Here is an 18,665-nt window from a genome sequence, read left to right as displayed (position 1 = left end):
TATACTACTTTATATACGGTTAGCTAGTTTATACTACTTTATATACAGTTAGCTAGTTTTATTGCAGCACTTCAGATGAACCTGAATGATCCTTCCTAGAAGAACACAGTGGTGCAGAGACTAAAAACAGATTGTAACTATGACCTTTTCTTCTGTTATATTATATTTTAGTCTCTATTGTCTCGTCCCGCATTGTTTGGAGCAGATTCCTCTCAGCGGACGGTCGGACCATCGAGGTGAAACTCAGTAAATCTGTCGTCAGCCGCTGCACAGAACACGACCGTAAAACTACACACAGCCGCAGTGTTTGGAAATTCCCTGTACTGTATGTATTTATGGCTTCTGTTCTGTGTGTGACTAATAACACACTCTGCTGTTAGAGAAGGGTGTGTGTGTGTGTGTGTGTGTGTGTGTGTGTGTGTGTGTGTGTGTGTGTGTGTGTGTGTGTGTGTGTGTGTGTGTGTGTGTGTGTGTGTGTGTGTGCGCGTGTGTTGAAAATTAGTGGAAAGAACAAAATGACAGAGATGTGGAGTTTTTATGGGCCTGCAGGAATGATGGAGAGGTAGAGGGAGCAGTAATTCATGATGGAAACGTACAGAGAGACAGCAGGAGGTGTCACACACACACACACACACACACACACACACACACACACACACACACACACACACACACACACACACACACACACACACACCTGGTTTAAACCACAGACACAATGAACACATTAAAACACTGTTTCTACTCAACAGCATGACCGAAAGTAGTTTTATTTTAATAGTTTTTTTTATTGTTAACAAATCAACTAGTGCGCCAGTATTTCACTTATATATGATGTTTGGTTTTTTTTTGTACTTTTTAACTTTAATTAGCCTAAACGTATAATCTAATATCTGGGGTGTCAAACATATGGCCCGTGGACCAGATCCGGGCCACTGGATAAGTCTGCAAAGTATAATAACTCTTCTCATCTTCCTACAATTTGAGATAATTAACTTGCAGCATGAGTCAGATTTTTAAGGACATATTGGCCTCTCATTTTATCTGTATCTGTTACCATGGTAACCCCGAATTATTTGGGAAAACTTATCTCTGTGAAGAAGCTTTTTCTGTACATGTAATGAGTTTGACCGCCCTGTTTTATAGTCTTAATGTGTATTAGTTTATGTAAAGCACCTCAAGATTGGAAAGGTTATTATTACTGATTCAGAGAGTCTGTCCTCGAGTCAAGGAAAGGAGGGAGGGAGGGAGGGAGGAAGGGAGGGAGGAAGGAAGAAGGAATGAAAGGAGGGAGGGAGGGAGGAAGAAGAATGAAAGGAGGGAGGGAGGAAGGAAGGAATGGAGGAAGAAGTAAGGAAAGGAGGGAGGGAGGGATGAAGAAGGAATGAAAGGAGGGAGGGAGGAATGAAAGGAGGGAGGAAGGAAGGAAGAGAGGAAGGAAGAAGGAAGAAAGAAGGGAGGGAGGAAGGAAGGAAGAGAGGAAGGAAGAAGGAAGAAAGAAGGAAAGGAGGAAGGAAGGAAGGAGAGAAGGAAGGAAGGGAAGAAAGGAGGGAGGAAGGAAGGAAGGAGAGGAAGGAAGAAGGAAGAAAGAAGGAAAGGAGGAAGGAAGGAAGGAAGGAAAGAAGGAAAGGAGGAAGGAAGGAAGGAAGGAAGGAAGGAAGGGAGGAAAGAAAACGAGGAAGGAAGGACAGTAGGTAGGAAGGTTGGGGGGAGGAAAGAAAGAGAGAAGGAAAGAGAGAAGGAAGGAAGGGAGGAAAGAAAAAGAGGAAGGAAGGATAGTAGGTAGGAAGGTAGGGGGGAGGAAAGAAAGAGAGAAGGAAGGAAGGGAGGAAAGAAAAAGAGGAAGGAAGGACAGTAGGTAGGAAGGTTGGGGGGAGGAAAGAAAGAAGAGTGTGAAGCTGCGGCTGGAAAAGAAGAAAGGGGGAAAGGAGATAAGGAAGGAAAGGAGGAAGGAAAGGAGGGAGGAAGAGTGTGAAGCTGTGGCTGGAAAAGAAGAAAGGGGGAAGGAGATAAGGAAGGAAAGGAGGAAGGAAAGGAAGGAGGAAGAGTGTGAAGCTGCGGCTGGAAAAGAAGAAAGGGGGAAGGAGATAAGGAAGGAAAGGAGGGAAGGAAGGAGGAAGAGTGTGAAGCTGCGGCTGGTAAAGAAGAAAGGGGGAAGGAGATAAGGAAGGAAAGGAGGAAGGAAAGGAGGGAGGAAGAGTGTGAAGCTGCGGCTGGAAAAGAAGAAAGGAAGAAGGAGATAAGGAAGGAAAGGAGGAAGGAAAGGAGGGAGGAAGAGTGTGAAGCTGCGGCTGGAAAAGAAGAAAGGGGGAAGGAGAGAAGGAAGGAAGGAGGGAAGGAAGGAAGGAAGAGTGTGAAGCTGCGGCTGGAAAAGAAGAAAGGGGGAAGGAGAGAAGGAAGGAAAGGAGGGAAGGAAGGAAGGAAGAGTGTGAAGCTGCGGCTGGAAAAGAAGAAAGGGGGAAGGAGAGAAGGAAGGAAAGGAGGAAGGAAAGGAGGGAGGAAGAGTGTGAAGCTGCGGCTGGAAAAGAAGAAAGGGGGAAGGAGATAAGGAAGGAAAGGAGGAAGGAAAGGAGGGAGGAAGAGAGTGAAGCTGCGGCTGGTAAAGAAGAAAGGGGGAAGGAGAGAAGGAAGGAAAGGAGGAAGGAAAGGAGGGAGGAAGAGTGTGAATCTGCGGCTGGGAAACGTTAAACTGTGCTGGTCGTAATCATCGAGCGTCAAGGAGACAATTAGTGGTGGAGATGAGCCTGAAGGGTTCACACAGAGAGTCGAACCCACAACCTCTCAATCACTTCCTGTTTCATATGTTAGAGGTCTAATAAACTATCCACTGCACCACACTATTACCACACAGCCACGACTTTTATTTTGAAAATCTCTCTTCCTAAATGAAGCTGCCTTTCCTTTAACCTTTGTGTCGTCCTCCCGGGTCAAATTGACCCCGTCTGTTTTGACTGTTCCTTCATTCCTCCCTTCATTCCTTCCTTCTGTCCTTCCTCTCTTCTTCCTCCCTTCCTTCCTTCCTTCCTTCCTTCTTCCTCCTTTCCTTCCTTCCTTCTTCCTCCTTTCCTTCCTTCCTTCCTTCCTTCCCTTCCTCTCTTCCTTCCTTCTTCCTCACTTCATTCCCTCTTTCATTCATTCCTTCCTTCTGTCCTTCTTTCCTTAATTCCTTCCATTCCTCCCTCCCTTCCTTTCTCCCTTCCTTCCTCCCTTCTTTCCTTCCCTTCTTCCTTAATTCCTTTCATTCCTGCCTTCCTTTCCTTCCTCTCTTCCTTCTGTCCTTCCTTCATTCCTTCCGTCCTTCCTTCCTTCTGTCCTTCTTTGCTTTCATTCCTCCCTTCCTTTCCTTCCTCTCTTCCTTCTGTCCTTCTTTCCTCCCTCCCTTCCTTCCATTTCTCCCTCCCTCCTTCTCTTTTTCTTTCCTCCCCCTACCTTCCACCCTCCTTTCCTTCCTTCCTTCCCTCCCTCCTTCCTTCTTTCCTCCCTCCTACCTTCCACCCTCCTTTCCTTCATTCCTTCTTTCATTCCCTTCTTCCTTAATTCCTGTCTTTCCTCCCTTCCTTTCCTTCCTCTCTTCCTTCTGTCCTTCTTTCTCCCTCCCTCCTTCTGTCTTTCTTTCCTCCCTCCTACCTTCCACCTTCCTCCTCTCTTCCTTCCTTGCCTCGAGGACAACAGGAGGGTTAAACACACTTCTCTATCTTCCTGGTTTGTCTTCATCTCTGATTTTAAACATAAATGTTCCCAAATAATAATAATCAGTAACCCGATTACTACCAGCTGAGTCATCTCAGGTGTAGCTGAGGTTACATCATCACTGAGCAGCTCCGTCTCTTTCTACCGCTGAAGGCATCTAATGACTCTGATATCACGCTGGCTTGTGTTCAGCTAACAGATTTCATTCCTCCCTTCATTCCTTCCTTCTGTCCTTCTTTCCTTCCCTTCTTCATTAATTCCTTTCATTCCTCCCTTCCTTCCTTCCTTCCTCTCTTTCTTCCTTCTTCCTCCCTTCATTCCTTCCTTCTGTCCTTCTTTCCTCCCCTCTTTCCTTCATTCCTTTCATTCCTCCCTTCCTTTCCTTCCTCTCTTCCTTCTGTCCTTCCTTCATTCATTCCTTCCTTCCCTTCCTCCTCACTTCATTCCCTCTTTCATTCATTCCTTCCTTCTGTCCTTCTTTCCTTCCCTTCTTTCCTTCCCTCCTCTCTTTATTCCTTCTTCCTCCCTTCCTTCCTTCTCTCCTTCCTCTCTTCCTTACTTCCTTCCTTCTTTCCTTCCTCTCTTCCTTCTTTCCTCCGTCCCTTCCTTCCTTTTCTCCCTGCCTCCTTCTCTCTTTCTTTCATCCCCCTACCTTCTTTCCTCCCTCATTCCTTCTTTCATTCCTTCCTCCCCCTACCTTCCTTCCTCCATCCCTTCCTTCCTTTCCTCCCTCCTACCTTTCACCCTCCTTTCCTTCCTTCCTTACCTCCTTCCTTAATTCCTTTCATTCCTCTCTTCCTTCTCTCCTTCCTTCCTTCCCTCTTACCTTCCACCCTCCTTTCCTTCCTTCCAACCCCTTCCCTTCCTTCCTTACCCCCTTCCTTCCTTGACTCGAGGACAACAGGAGGGTTAAACACACTTCTCTATCTTCCTGGTTTGTCATGAGTCATCTCACGTGTAGCCGAGGTTACATCATCACTGAGCAGCTCCGTCTCTTCTTACCGCTGAAGGCATCTAATGACTCTGATATCACGCTGGCTTGTGTTCAGCTAACAGATTTAGTCCCGTTACTAACGTTGACTCATCGTACTCTGGGGTTTCCAGGTGCAGCTCAGACACACCTGTACCTGGAGTGACATCATGACTCAGCAGCATTGTCTACTTTTACCGCTGACTCAGCGTTTTCACCTGTGAAATTCGACTCCGGTGAGACTCTAACGCACAAGCTTTGAGTCAACTCTCACGTTTTAGTTCAGGGGGGTCAAACCCAACCCGGCCCACTTTCCTTCCTGTGTTCTTTTCTTTCCTTCCATCTGTCCTTCCTACTTCCTTTTTTCCTTTCTTCATTCCTTCCTTCTATCTGTCCTTCCTTCCTTTCTTCCTTCTGTCCTTCCTTCCATCTGCCCTTCCTACCTGCCTTTTTTCCTTTCTTCCTTCCATCCGTCCTTCCTCCCTACCTTCCTTTATTCCTTTCTTCATTCCTTCCTTCCTCCCTGCCTTCCTTCTATCTGTCCTTCCTTCCTTTCTTCCGCCCTTCCTACCTGCCTTTTTTCCTTTCTTCCTTCCATCTGTCCTACCTCCCTACCTTCCTTTATTCCTTTCTTCATTCCTTTCTTCCTCCCTTCCTCCCTTCTATCTGTCCTTCCTTCCTTCCTTCCTTCCATCTGCCCTTCCTACCTGCCTTTTTTCCTTTCTTCCTTCCATCCGTCCTTCCTCCCTACCTTCCTTTAATCCTTTCTTCATTCCTTCCTTCCTTCTATCTGTCCTTCTATCTGTCCTTCCTTCCTTCCTTCCATCTGCCCTTCCTACCTTCCTTTTTTCCTTTCTTCATTCCTTCCTTCTATCTGTCCTTCCTTCCTTTCTTCCTTCTGTCCTTCCTTCTATCTGCCCTTCCTTCCTTTCTTCCATCATCCATTCCTTCCTTCCATCTGTCCTTCCTTCCTTTCTTCCTTCTTTCCCTCCTTCCTTCTGTCTGTCTGTCCTTCCGTCTGTCTGTCTTTCCTTCACTATCTCTCTTTCCTACCTTTCTTCCCTCCTTCCTTTTGCCTGTCTTTCCTTCCTTACCTTCTTATTTCCTTATTTCCTTCCTTCCTTCCTTCCTTCCTTCCTTCCATCTTTTTAATGATCCGGCCCACATGAGATCAAATTGGTCTGTATGAAAATGAGTTTGACACACATGTTTTAGTTCATACGTGCAACACACTATCCAGAGTGACACGTTTTATTTTGAAAGGCACTATTATATCTTTTAATCAAATTACTAATGTTTAGTCATCTCATTCTGGGTTTCCAGGTACCTGAAGTTACATCATTGTCTCTTTTTACCGCTGACTCAACATTTCACCTATAAAGTTTGACTCTAAAGGGACTCGAACCCACAACCTTCGAACGCCACAGAGCCTCAGGTCAAATGTCTGGATCTGCTGACTCAGCATTTCACCTGTGAAATTCGACTCCGATGAGACTCTAACGCACAACCTTTGAGTCACCTCTCACGTGTTAGTTCATATGTGCAACACACTATCCGCTGCAGCACAGAGTGACACCTTTTATTTTGAAAGGCACTATTATATCTTTTAATCTAATTACTAATGTTTAGTCATCTCATTCTGGGTTTCCAGGTGCAGCACAGACACACCTGCTGTACCTGAAGTTACATCAGAGGTGTCAAACTCATTTTCATTCAAGGGCCACATACGGCCCGATTTGATCTCATGTGGGCCGGATCATTAAAAGGAAGGAAGGAAGGAAGGAAAAGAAGGAGAAGGAAGAAAATACAGGAAGGAAAGATGGAAGGAAGAAAGGGAGGAAGAAAAGATGGAAGGAAGGAAGGAAGGAAGGAAGGGAAGATCGGAAGGAAGGAAGAAGGACAGATGGAAGGAATGAAGGAAAAGAAGATCAGAAGGAAGGAATGAAGGAAGAAAGGTAGGAAGGACAGATGGAAGGAAGAGAAGAGAAGACAAGAAGGAAGGAAGGAAGGAAGGAAGGAAGGAAGGAAGGAATGAAGGAATGAAGGAAGAAAGGTAGGAAGGACAGATGGAAGGAAGGAAAAGAGGAACAAGGAGACGGGGCCGGATTGGACCTCTCGGCGGGCCGGTTCTGGCCCACGGGCCGCATGTTTGACACCCCTGAGTTACATCATTGTCTCTTTTTACCGCTGACTCAGCATTTCACCTATAAAGTTGGACTCGAACCCACAACCTTTGAGCCACCTCTCACGTTTTAGTTTATACATGCAGCACACTGTTTTATTTTGAAAGGCACTATTATATCTTAATCTAATTACTAATGTTTAGTCATCTTATTCTGGGTTTCCAGGTGCAGCACAGACACACCTGCTGTACCTGAAGGGATGCAACACACTATCCACAGCAGCACAGAGTGACACCTTTTATTTTGAAAGGCACTATTATATCTTGCTGGTTAAACAGATTTTAATCAAATTACTAATGTTTAGTCATCTCATTCTGGGTTTCCAGGTACCTGAAGTTACATCATTGTCTCTTTTTACCGCTGACTCAGCATTTCACCTATAAAGTTTGACTCTAAAGGGACTCGAAGGAAGGAAGGAGGGAAGGAAAGAAGGAGGGAGGGAGGAAGGACAGACGGAAGGAAGGAAGGAAGGAAGGAAGGAAGGAAGGAACAGTCGAAACAGACAGGGTCAATTTGACCCGGGAGGACGACAGGAAGTTTAAAACATGTGTAACTGAACATGCTTCCCTCTCTCTTCAGTCTGTATGAATCCAAATCATATGTGTGTGTGTGTGTGTGTGTGTGTGTGTGTGTGTGTGTGTGTGTGTGTGTGTGTGTTGTTTATGTTGTTTACTGCCCTGCTCTGAGGTCGGAAACACTGCGGTATACATGAGTCGCCTAGGCCACGACTACACACACACACACACACACACACACACACTCTGTCTCTCACACACACACACACACACACACACACACACACACACACGAACGACTACACACACACACACACACACACACACACACACACACACACACACTACGTCACAGTAAAGCCTCTGTCTAAACCTCAGACGATACTAAATTGTCGGACTAATTATTATAAACGACAAACACTGGTCCCCGGGGAAACGGATCCTTCCACATCCCATAATTATCCTGCGTGGATACTTAAAGCTGCCTCCAAATACTTCAGATGGCTGGGGGGGGGGGGTGGGGGGTGGGGGGGGGTTTGATTTTTATGCCCCCCCCCCCCGCCGTGAAATCAATGGCTCCTTGTGTGTGTTGTTGAGACAGAAACAGACTCTGCTGGGTTTAAGACAGGGCCGAGAGGTGCTATCCGGCCCACTTTCCTTCTTGTATTCTTTTCCTTCCTTCCTTCCATCTGTCCTTCCTTCCTTCCTTCCATCTGTCCTTCCTTCCTTTCTTCCTTCTGTCCTTCCTACCTTCCTATTGTTTGTTCCTTCCTTTCTTCCATCTGTCCTTCCTACCTTTCTTCCTTCTGTCCTTCCTTCCTTCCTCCTATCTGTCCTTCCTTTCTTCCTTCCATCTGTCCTTCCTTCTGTCCTTCCTTTCTTCCATCTGTCCTTCCTTCCTTTCTTCCATCTGTCCTTCCATCTGTCCTTCTGTCCTTCCTTTCTTCCATTTGTCCTTCCTTCCTTTCTTCCATCTGTCCTTCCATCTGTCCTTCCTTTCTTCCATTTGCCCTTCCTTCCTTTCTTCCTTCCTTCCTTTCTTCCTTCTGTCCTTCCTTCCATCTGTCCTTCCTTCCTTCCATCTGTCCTTCCTTCCTTTCTTCCTTCCTTCCTTTCTCCCTTCCTTCACTATCTGTCTTTCCTGCCTTTCTTCCCTCCTCCCTTTTGCCTGTTTTTCCTTCCTTCCCTTCTTATTTCCAAATACTTCAGATGGCTAGGGGGGGGGGGGGTGGGGTGTGTTTGATTTTTATGCCCCCCCCCCCCCCTCCCCTCCGTGAAATCAATGGCTCCTTGTGTGTGTTGTTGAGACAGAAACAGACTCTGCTGGGTTTAAGAGTAAACCGGAGAGGCGTTCAGGTACAGTCGGTACGTTTGTAACACGCTTAATGATGTTAGATGTGTGACGTATGTGTTTGCGTGGTTGAAATTGGTCTCAATGGTTTAATTGTGTGTGTGAGGAAATTCAATCTTGACTCCATGACTCTGCTGGGACTCAAACTCACAACCTTTGGATCTTTTTTTCTACAGGATGTGAAGTTAGAATATAAATAGACGCAACATCATGTGATTAAAGCTACTGTTGTCCTCGAGTCAAGGAAGGGAGGGAGGAAGGAAGGAAGGAAGGAGGAAAGGTAGGGAGGAAAGACAGAAGGAGGGAGGGAGAAAGGAAGGATGGAAGGGAGGAAGGAAGGAAAGAAGGACAGAGGAAAGAAGGGAGGGAGGAAGGTAGGGGGGAGGAAGGAAGGAAGGAAGGAAGGTTGGGAGGAAAGGAGGGAAGGAAGGAAAGGAAGAAAGGAGGGAAGGAAGAAAGGGAGGAAGGAAAGGAGGGAGGGAGGAAGGGAGGGAGGAAAGGAAAGAAGAAAGAGGAAGGAAAGGAAGGTAGGTAGGAGGTAGGGAGAAAAGACAGAAGGGAGGGAGAAAGGAAAAGAGGAAGGGAGGAAGGAAGGAAAGAAGGACAGAGGAAAGAAGGGAGGGAGGAAGGTAGGGGGGAGGAAGGAAGAAAGGAAGGAAGGTTGGGAGGAAAGAAGGGAAGGAAGGAAGGTAGGGGGGAGGAAGGAAGGAAGGAAGGAAGGTTGGGAGGAAAGGAGGGAAGGAAGGAAAGGAAGAAAGGAGGGAAGGAAGAAAGGGAGGAAGGAAAGGAGGGAGGGAGGAAGGGAGGGAGGAAAGGACAGAAGGAAGAGAGGAAGGAAAGGAAGGTAGGAGGTAGGGAGAAAAGACAGAAGGGAGGGAGAAAGGAAAAGAGGAAGGGAGGAAGGAAGGAAAGAAGGACAGAGGAAAGAAGGGAGGGAGGAAGGTAGGGGGGAGGAAGGAAGGAAGGAAGGAAGGAAGGAAGGAAGGAAGGAAGGAACAATCAAAACCTTTCTTACATTCAACACAGCACATTGAAAAAACTTGAGCAGCAACCTCCCTCCTCCCTCCTCTGCCCCACTGACGTAACGTTATCACATAATGTTAGAAAGACTGAAGGCGGAACCTAAGTTTGTTGTTGCCATGGTTTCCTTCTGTCCGGTTATTGTGTTACACGCTATGAAGCCGGCTAACTGTATTTTCCCTAATGTGTGTCCTTACATGATAAGTAAGTTATGTCAATTGATGTTTCACTAATCGTAATGTATCGTATCTTATTGTAACTAGGGCTGTCAAACGATTAATTTTTTAATCGAGATTAATCGCAGAATTTCCATAGTTAATCACGATTAATGGCGTTTTGAATTGCGTGTTTAAAATCCTGTTATTTTCCATTTGAAGGCAGTTTTAAGCCCATAATGTAAAGCATTTCTTACCAGAGTGTCTTAACTGGGAATCAATCACGGCTCTGCTGCGACTCCCACACTCCAAAATGGTCCTTTGGTGGAGCTGAGGCTGGCTTGGCTGCACCTGGGTGTTTAGCGTGGAGGTGCTAACTCAAACTCCACGTACTCCGGTGGTAGTTAAACTCCGTTTGACACAGGTTGCATTTTACTTTTGACTTGTCAACTGAAGCGTCTGGAAGTGTTTTAAAGTTAAACAAGCCGTTCAAAAGTCCAGTAGCTCTCTTACTTTCCATCAGCGCGGTAGGTTTACTGCAGGAGGCCACTTCAAAGCATAGCGCTACAGCTAGAGGAGCCGTCTACGGGGGAGTAGAAGGGACAAAAAGGCTTGACACATTAAAATGAGATTTAAAAAACAATTAACGCGTTATGGATTGCATTAATCTAATCGTGATTAACGCGTTAACGCTGACAGCCCTAATTGTAATGTATCGTATCGTATTGTAATGTATTGTATCTTATCGTAATGTATCGTATCGTAATGTATCGTATCTTATTGAATGTATCGTAATGTATCGTATCATATCGTAATGTATCATATCGAATTGTAATGTATCGTATCGTATTGTAATGTATTGTATCTTATTGTAATGTATCGTATCTTATCGCAATGTATCGTATCTTATCGTAATGTATCGTATCTTATTGTAATGTATCGTATCGAATTGTAATGTATCGTATCAAATCGTCATGTATCGTATCATATCGTAAAATATCGTATCATATCGTATTGTAATGCACTGTATTGTATCGTATCAAATCACATTTAATGTATTGTATAATATCGTATTGTAGCGTAATGTATCGTAATCATAATTCTCACTCACACACACACACACACAAACACACACACACACACACACACACACACACACACACACACACACACTTACTGTATAAGACTGAAGAACATTTGGTCTCAAACTTTACTGAAGATCTCCAAACTTGAACTCAGGAGTCCGATCAGTTCTTAGTTAATGAGAACCAGAAGGACTCAATGACGGGTTTAAATCTCTTCCTTCAGTTTTAGATCCCGTCACCTTTTTTTTTTTTTTTTTTTTCTCCATCCCACGAGTTTGAGATGAGAGGAAAAAGAAACCGGAGAACAGAAGAGAGAGAAAAGAGAACGGAAATGGTCTATTAGTGGCTAAAAGGAGAGCTTGTGTTGACTGATGGAGGGAGAGAGGAGGAGGAGGAGGAGGAGGAGGATGAGGAGGAAGAAGAGGAAAAGGAGGAGGAGGATGAGGAGGAAGAGGAGAAGGAGGAGGAAGAGGTAGGAGGAAGAGGAATAGGAAGAAGAGGAGGAGGAAGAAGAAGAGGAAGAGGAGGAGGAAGAAGAAGAGGAGGAAGAAGAGGAGGAGGAGGACGAGGAAGAGAAGGAGAGGGAGGAAGAGGAAGAGGAGGAGGAAGAAGAGGAGGAAGAAGAGGACGAGGAGGAAGAGGCTAACTGATTGTCTAATAATTGAATAATTTAACCTTCCTGTCGTCCTCCCGGGTCAAATTTACATTTTTCCTTCCTTCTTCCCCTTCTCACCTCTTTCTTTGCTCCCTCCTCCTTCCATCCTTCCTTCCTTACTCCTTTCCTCCCTCTCTCCTTACTCCTTTCCTTCCTTCATTCCTTACTCCTTTCCTCCCTCTCTCCTTACTCCTTTCCTTCCTTCCTTCCTTACTCCTTTCCTCCCTCTCTCCTTACTCCTTTCCTTCCTTCCTTCCTACTCCTTTCCTTCCTTCCTTCCTTCCTTCCTTCCTTCCTTGACCTGAGGACAACAGGAGGGTTAAGGTGCTATGAATACAGTGAAGGTTTGATCCAGTCAGGTCCAGTTTAAACAGTGACGTCTGTGTGTGTGTGTGTGTGTGTGTGTGTGTGTGTGTGTGTGTGTCTGTGTGTGTGTGTCTGTGTCTGTGTGTGTGTGTGTGTGTGTGTGTGTGTGTGTGTGTGTGTGTGTGTTATTAGACAGATCGATGCACTGAAGGACTTAAGTGTCAGCTGCCTGCCAACACACACACACACACACACACACACACACACACACATAATTACATTTCCATTAGTGTTTATCTTCGGCAGTAATCGAACGGTCTTTATTGGCCGACACTCAGAGATGCAATCCCCGAACATTCAGCCTTCACACACACACTCAGTTTAAAGCCAAAACACACACACACACACACACACACACACCCTTCAGCTAAGTGGTGTGTGCGTGCACGTGTGTGTGTGTCAGGGTAAAGATGATTTGTCACTGCACGTCTGGGAACTGATTTCCACTCAGCGTGTGAAACAATGGAGGGAATGTCCGAGAACCTGACAGCTCTGAACTTCATGTACGAGTTAAAAAAAAAGAGAAAAGAAATCAACTTTAAGGCCAAAATGGATAAAACACATTCATCCCAGTCTGTAGGAAGCACCTGAACGCATCACTACATTTATAAAGACTCTCTTTATAAAGCAGCATCAGGTTTGTTAAAATGTACATTTAGTATTTTTGTTGGTTTTATATCATTTAAATGACATTTACACCATTTTATACCAAAAGTAAGACTGAATGCTCCTGAAAATGTCAAATGGTGTAACCACAAAATACATGATAGATATTAAATAGTTTATCCTCCTAGAATGAAAGAAAGAAAGAAAGAAAGAAAGAAAGAAAGAAAGAAAGAAAGAAAGAGAAAGGAGGAGGAAGAGAGGAAGAGAGGAAGAGAAGAAGGCAAGACAGAGAAAGAAAGGAGGAAAGAAAGATAAACAAGGAACAAGAGAAAGAAAGGAGGACGAATAAAGGTAAATAACAAGTAGGAGAAAGAAAGAAAGAAAGAAAGAAAGAAAGAAAGAAAGAAAGAAAGGAACAGTCAAAACAGACGGGGTCGATTTGACCCAGGAGGACGACAGGAGTTAAGCAAGTTGAATTATTTGGTACAAAGTTTTTATGGTTACACCACTTAGACATTTTTACCATAATCCTCTAATATATTCTTCTTCCTTCCTTCCTTTATTCCTTCTTTCCTCCCTCCCTTCCTTCCTCCTTCCTCCCTTCCTTCCTTCTGTCCTTCCTTCCTTCCAAAGTTTTTATGGTTACACCACTTAGACATTTTTCACATTTTAACCCTTTAAATTTAAACTAAACCCTGACTGATGCATCTATCTGTACTCGTGGTGCCTTCACTGTCTCCCTACTTGTTGCGTAAACGGGGATTGTGAACGAGCAGATGTTGCAGGATTCGGGATTTAACTTCAATAAAGCCACAAAAAAAAAGAAAAGAAAAGAAAAGAAAAGAGAAAGCAGCCAGAGGTTTGTTTGGTCTGTCTCGTCTACAAACACAAACCTGCTCAGAATCAAAGAGTTCAGCTGAGAAGAGAAATCTGCTGCTGTTGTTGACAACAAACAACAACGCGGTTTGAATCTCACAAAATATCATTTCAAGTTTATAGGAGAAGAAAAAAAAGAAGAGAGGGTTCAAGTCTTTCTTAAAACAGCTGGGATTCAACCCTCCTGTTGTCCTTGAGTCAAGGAAGGAAGGGAGGGAAGGAGGGAGGAAGGAAGGAAGGAAGGAAGAGAAGGAAGGGAGGAAAGAAAGAGAGAAGGAGGGAGGAAGGAAGGAGGAAGGAAGGGGGAAGGAAGGGAGGGAGGGAGGGAGGGAGGGAAGGGAAGGAAGGAAGGGAGGGAGGGAAGGAAAGAAGGAGGGAGGGAGGGAAGAAAGAAGAAGGAAGGAAAGGAGGGAGGAAGGAGAGAAGGAAGAAGGAAGGAAGGGAGAAAGGGAGGAAAAAAAGAGAGAAGGAGGGAAGGGAAGGAAGGAAGGAAGGAAGGAAAGGAGGGAGGAAGGAGAGAAGGAAGAAGGAAGGAAGGGAGGGAGGGAGGACAGAAGGGAAGAAGAGGGGAAGAAAGGAATGAAGGAAGGAAGGAAGGAAGGAAGGAAGGAAGGAAGGGAGGGAGGACAGAAGGATGGAGGAAGGAGGGAGGAAGAGGGAAGGAAAGGAGAAAGGGAGGAAAGGAAGAAAGGAATGAAGGAAGGAAGGAAGGAAGGAAGGAGGGAGGAAGGAAGGAAGGAAGGAAGGAGGGAGGAAGTGACCCAACCAGAGAGAGTAAATCTGTAAACGAGTCTCATGTCATCACTCCATCTTCTCTTCTTCTAGATTTAAACTCTGATCTGTTCATTAAAGCTTCGTCCTGCTCAACATGCTGCTTCACTCAATACTCCCTCCATCCACATCACAGAGAGCCCACGTGCTCACTGTCGCCACCTGCTGGTTAGTATGCGCATGCGCAGCCTCGGAAAACTCACAGCTGAACAGAACAAGATGCTTTTTTTTTTTTTCCTTTTTTTTTTTTTTAGTTTTGGGTTTGTGGTTTCAGAAGAAGACAAAAAGGTTAAAAGGTCTTTAAAATGAAAGGAGCTGAATCCTGCAGGACAAGCTGACGTCATGTCCGAGCAGATGTTTGATAAGCTGAGTAAAGTTCACGAGGTCATCATCATTAAAGGATTCATCTTAATGTTAATGCATGTGTGCGCGAGACAGACAGAGAGAGAGAGAGAGAGAGAGAGAGGACATCACATTGGTCTGGTGCAAAACTGGTAAACACACACACACACACACACACATATAGCTACTCATTTACACGTTTCCAAGACACACACACACACATGCACGCGCATAAAGCACAAGCACACGCAAGCCATTACAAGCCTCTAAAATTGGACAAGAAGCACGCACGCGCATAAAAGGAGGAGAAAATCTTTACGATGAGAGAAGCTTTCAACTGATCAATACTTTAAACTATCGATTATTGTGAAGCTTTTATTTTGGTGTTCTGTGTCAGCTGATGTGTGTGCTTTTATTTTTTTAAATTTAGTCATGTTTTTTTTTCTCTTTTTCTTCTTTTATTTTGGTAAATTTGCTCCAATAATCCAACAAATCGCATCTTTTTTTCTCTCGTCACATTTTCATCTTTCGGTTTTAAAACCACACAAAGAACATAACGGGGTAAAGTCCCGGTACATGAGAGTTAACGGTGTGAGTACCTCGGTGCCGGTGGGGAGGGGAGACATGTACGTCCAGCAGCCGGTGAGTCCCTGCAGACCCCGCTGATCGCTACTCTTCCCCCGGTCTCACGCTCCGTCTCTCTCCGGTGTTCCTGCTGTTTAACCGGCGGCTCCGGACGCATTGGATCCAACACTCCCTGCGCTTCCAATGACTTTCCTTTCTCTCTCTTACACACACACACACACACACACAACTACACACACTTACACACACACACTCAGTATTTCCAAAAACACTTTTAGGCTACTTGTCAGTCCTCCGGTTCCTCCACTAACCTACTTGGCGAAGTTTTACGCACGAAAAAATAAGCGACAAAAAAAAAAAAAAAAAAGAAGAATCCATCCAGAGTCCAACTTCACGTAATCTCTGCATCCAATCAGAAGTTAAAGGAAAAAGGAAAAAAGTTTGAAGAGTAGTTTAAAGAAAGTCCACGGTCGGTGTGAAAGAAAGAAGAAGAAAAGTGGAGATGTGAGATCTGGTGGAGGGTTTTTTTGGAGATGAGCTCCGAGAGTCGACTCGACCCTGGTCTGCTGGAGCGAAGGAGGGAGGAGGAGGAGGAGGAGGAGGAGAGGGAGGAGAGGGAGGTCCAAAAAGCATCAGAGAGAGAGAGAGAGAGAGAGAGAGAGAGAGAGAGAGAGAGAGAGAGAGAGAGACTCCTGACAAGCGTCCAGCTGTTTACAGGAGAACAAACACTCTCTAAGAAACAGTTGAAGCAGGAATGTCCTTAAAGTCTCCACAGCGCCACTTTACTTCCCTTTCAGCTCATTCAGGACAAATTGGGTGCACGGTGTCGGTACGTGCGCGTGCGTGTGCGTGCGTGAGACTGACACCTCTGCATGCAGTGCTACTTGAATCGTCCACGTTTCAGAGGGAGATGTTGGCCTTGGCGGCCCGCAGAGACCCTGTGGGGGCGTCTGCGTCATCAGCTGACATTTCTGAGGCTGCAGCAGCTTTTAAAGCTACAGTGAAGATTAGTGATGAGCTCACACTTCCACTGCTAGCATGTCAGGATCAACTCTACCACTGCTAGCATGTCAGGATCAACTCTACCACTGCTAGCATGTCAGGATCAACTCTACCACTGCTAGCATGTCAGGAACAACTCTACCACTGCTAGCATGTCAGGATCAACTCTACCACTGCTAGCATGTCAGGATCAACTCTACCACTGCTAGCATGTCAGGATCAACTCTACCACTGCTAGCATGTCAGGATCAACTCTACCACTGCTAGCATGTCAGGATCAACTCTACCACTGCTAGCATGTCAGGATAGACTCTACCACTGCTAGCATGTCAGGATAGACTCTACCACTGCTAGCATGTCAGGATCAACTCTACCACTGCTAGCATGTCAGGATAGACTCTACCACTGCTAGCATGTCAGGATCAACTCTACCACTGCTAGCATGTCAGGATCAACTCTACCACTGCTAGCATGTCAGGATAGACTCTACCACTGCTAGCATGTCAGGATAGACTCTACCACTGCTAGCATGTCAGGATAGACTCTACCACTGCTAGCATGTCAGGATCAACTCTACCACTGCTAGCATGTCAGGATAGACTCTACCACTGCTAGCATGTCAGGATAGACTCTACCACTGCTAGCATGTCAGGAACAACTCTACCACTGCTAGCATGTCAGGATAGACTCTACCACTGCTAGCATGTCAGGAACAACTCTACCACTGCTAGCATGTCAGGATCAACTCTACCACTGCTAGCATGTCAGGATAGACTCTACCACTGCTAGCATGTCAGGAACAACTCTACCACTGCTAGCATGTCAGGATAGACTCTACCACTGCTAGCATGTCAGGAACAACTCTACCACTGCTAGCATGTCAGGATCAACTCTACCACTGCTAGCATGTCAGGATAGACTCTACCACTGCTAGCATGTCAGGAACAACTCTACCACTGCTAGCATGTCAGGATCAACTCTACCACTGCTAGCATGTCAGGATAGACTCTACCACTGCTAGCATGTCAGGAACAACTCTACCACTGCTAGCATGTCAGGATAGACTCTACCACTGCTAGCATGTCAGGATAGACTCTACCACTGCTAGCATGTCAGGAACAACTCTACCACTGCTAGCATGTCAGGATCAACTCTACCACTGCTAGCATGTCAGGATCAACTCTTCCACTGCTAGCATGTCAGGATCAACTCTACCACTGCTAGCATGTCAGGATCAACTCTACCACTGCTAGCATGTCAGGATCAACTCTACCACTGCTAGCATGTCAGGAACAACTCTACCACTGCTAGCATGTCAGGAACAACTCTACCACTGCTAGCATGTCAGGATAGACTCTACCACTGCTAGCATGTCAGGATCAACTCTACCACTGCTAGCATGTCAGGATCAACTCTACCACTGCTAGCATGTCAGGATCAACTCTACCACTGCTAGCATGTCAGGATCAACTCTACCACTGCTAGCATGTCAGGATCAACTCTACCACTGCTAGCATGTCAGGAACAACTCTTCCACTGCTAGCATGTCAGGAACAACTCTACCACTGCTAGCATGTCAGGATCAACTCTACCACTGCTAGCATGTCAGGATCAACTCTACCACTGCTAGCATGTCAGGATAGACGCTACCACTGCTAGCATGTCAGGATCAACTCTACCACTGCTAGCATGTCAGGATAGACTCTACCACTGCTAGCATGTCAGGAACAACTCTACCACTGCTAGCATGTCAGGATCAACTCTTCCACTGCTAGCATGTCAGGATCAACTCTACCACTGCTAGCATGTCAGGATCAACTCTACCACTGCTAGCATGTCAGCATCAACTCTACCACTGCTAGCATGTCAGGAACAACTCTACCACTGCTAGCATGTCAGGATAGACTCTACCACTGCTAGCATGTCAGGAACAACTCTACCACTGCTAGCATGTCAGGATCAACTCTACCACTGCTAGCATGTCAGGATACACTCTACCACTGCTAGCATGTCAGGATAGACTCTACCACTGCTAGCATGTCAGGATCAACTCTACCACTGCTAGCATGTCAGGATAGACTCTACCACTGCTAGCATGTCAGGAACAACTCTACCACTGCTAGCATGTCAGGATCAACTCTACCACTGCTAGCATGTCAGGATCAACTCTACCACTGCTAGCATGTCAGGATCAACTCTACCACCTCTACACTTCCACTGCTAGCATGTCAGGATCAACTCTACCACTGCTAGCATGTCAGGATAGACTCTACCACTGCTAGCATGTCAGGATCAACTCTACCACTGCTAGCATGTCAGGATCAACTCTACCACTGCTAGCATGTCAGGATCAACTCTACCACTGCTAGCATGTCAGGATCAACTCTACCACCTCTACACTTCCACTGCTAGCATGTCAGGATCAACTCTACCACTGCTAGCATGTCAGGATAGACTCTACCACTGCTAGCATGTCAGGATCAACTCTACCAC

This window comes from Scomber japonicus, chromosome 6, assembly GCF_027409825.1.
Source record: "Scomber japonicus isolate fScoJap1 chromosome 6, fScoJap1.pri, whole genome shotgun sequence".
Classification (NCBI taxonomy): Eukaryota; Metazoa; Chordata; class Actinopteri; order Scombriformes; family Scombridae; genus Scomber; species Scomber japonicus.
This window is presented reverse-complemented; position numbering follows the sequence as displayed.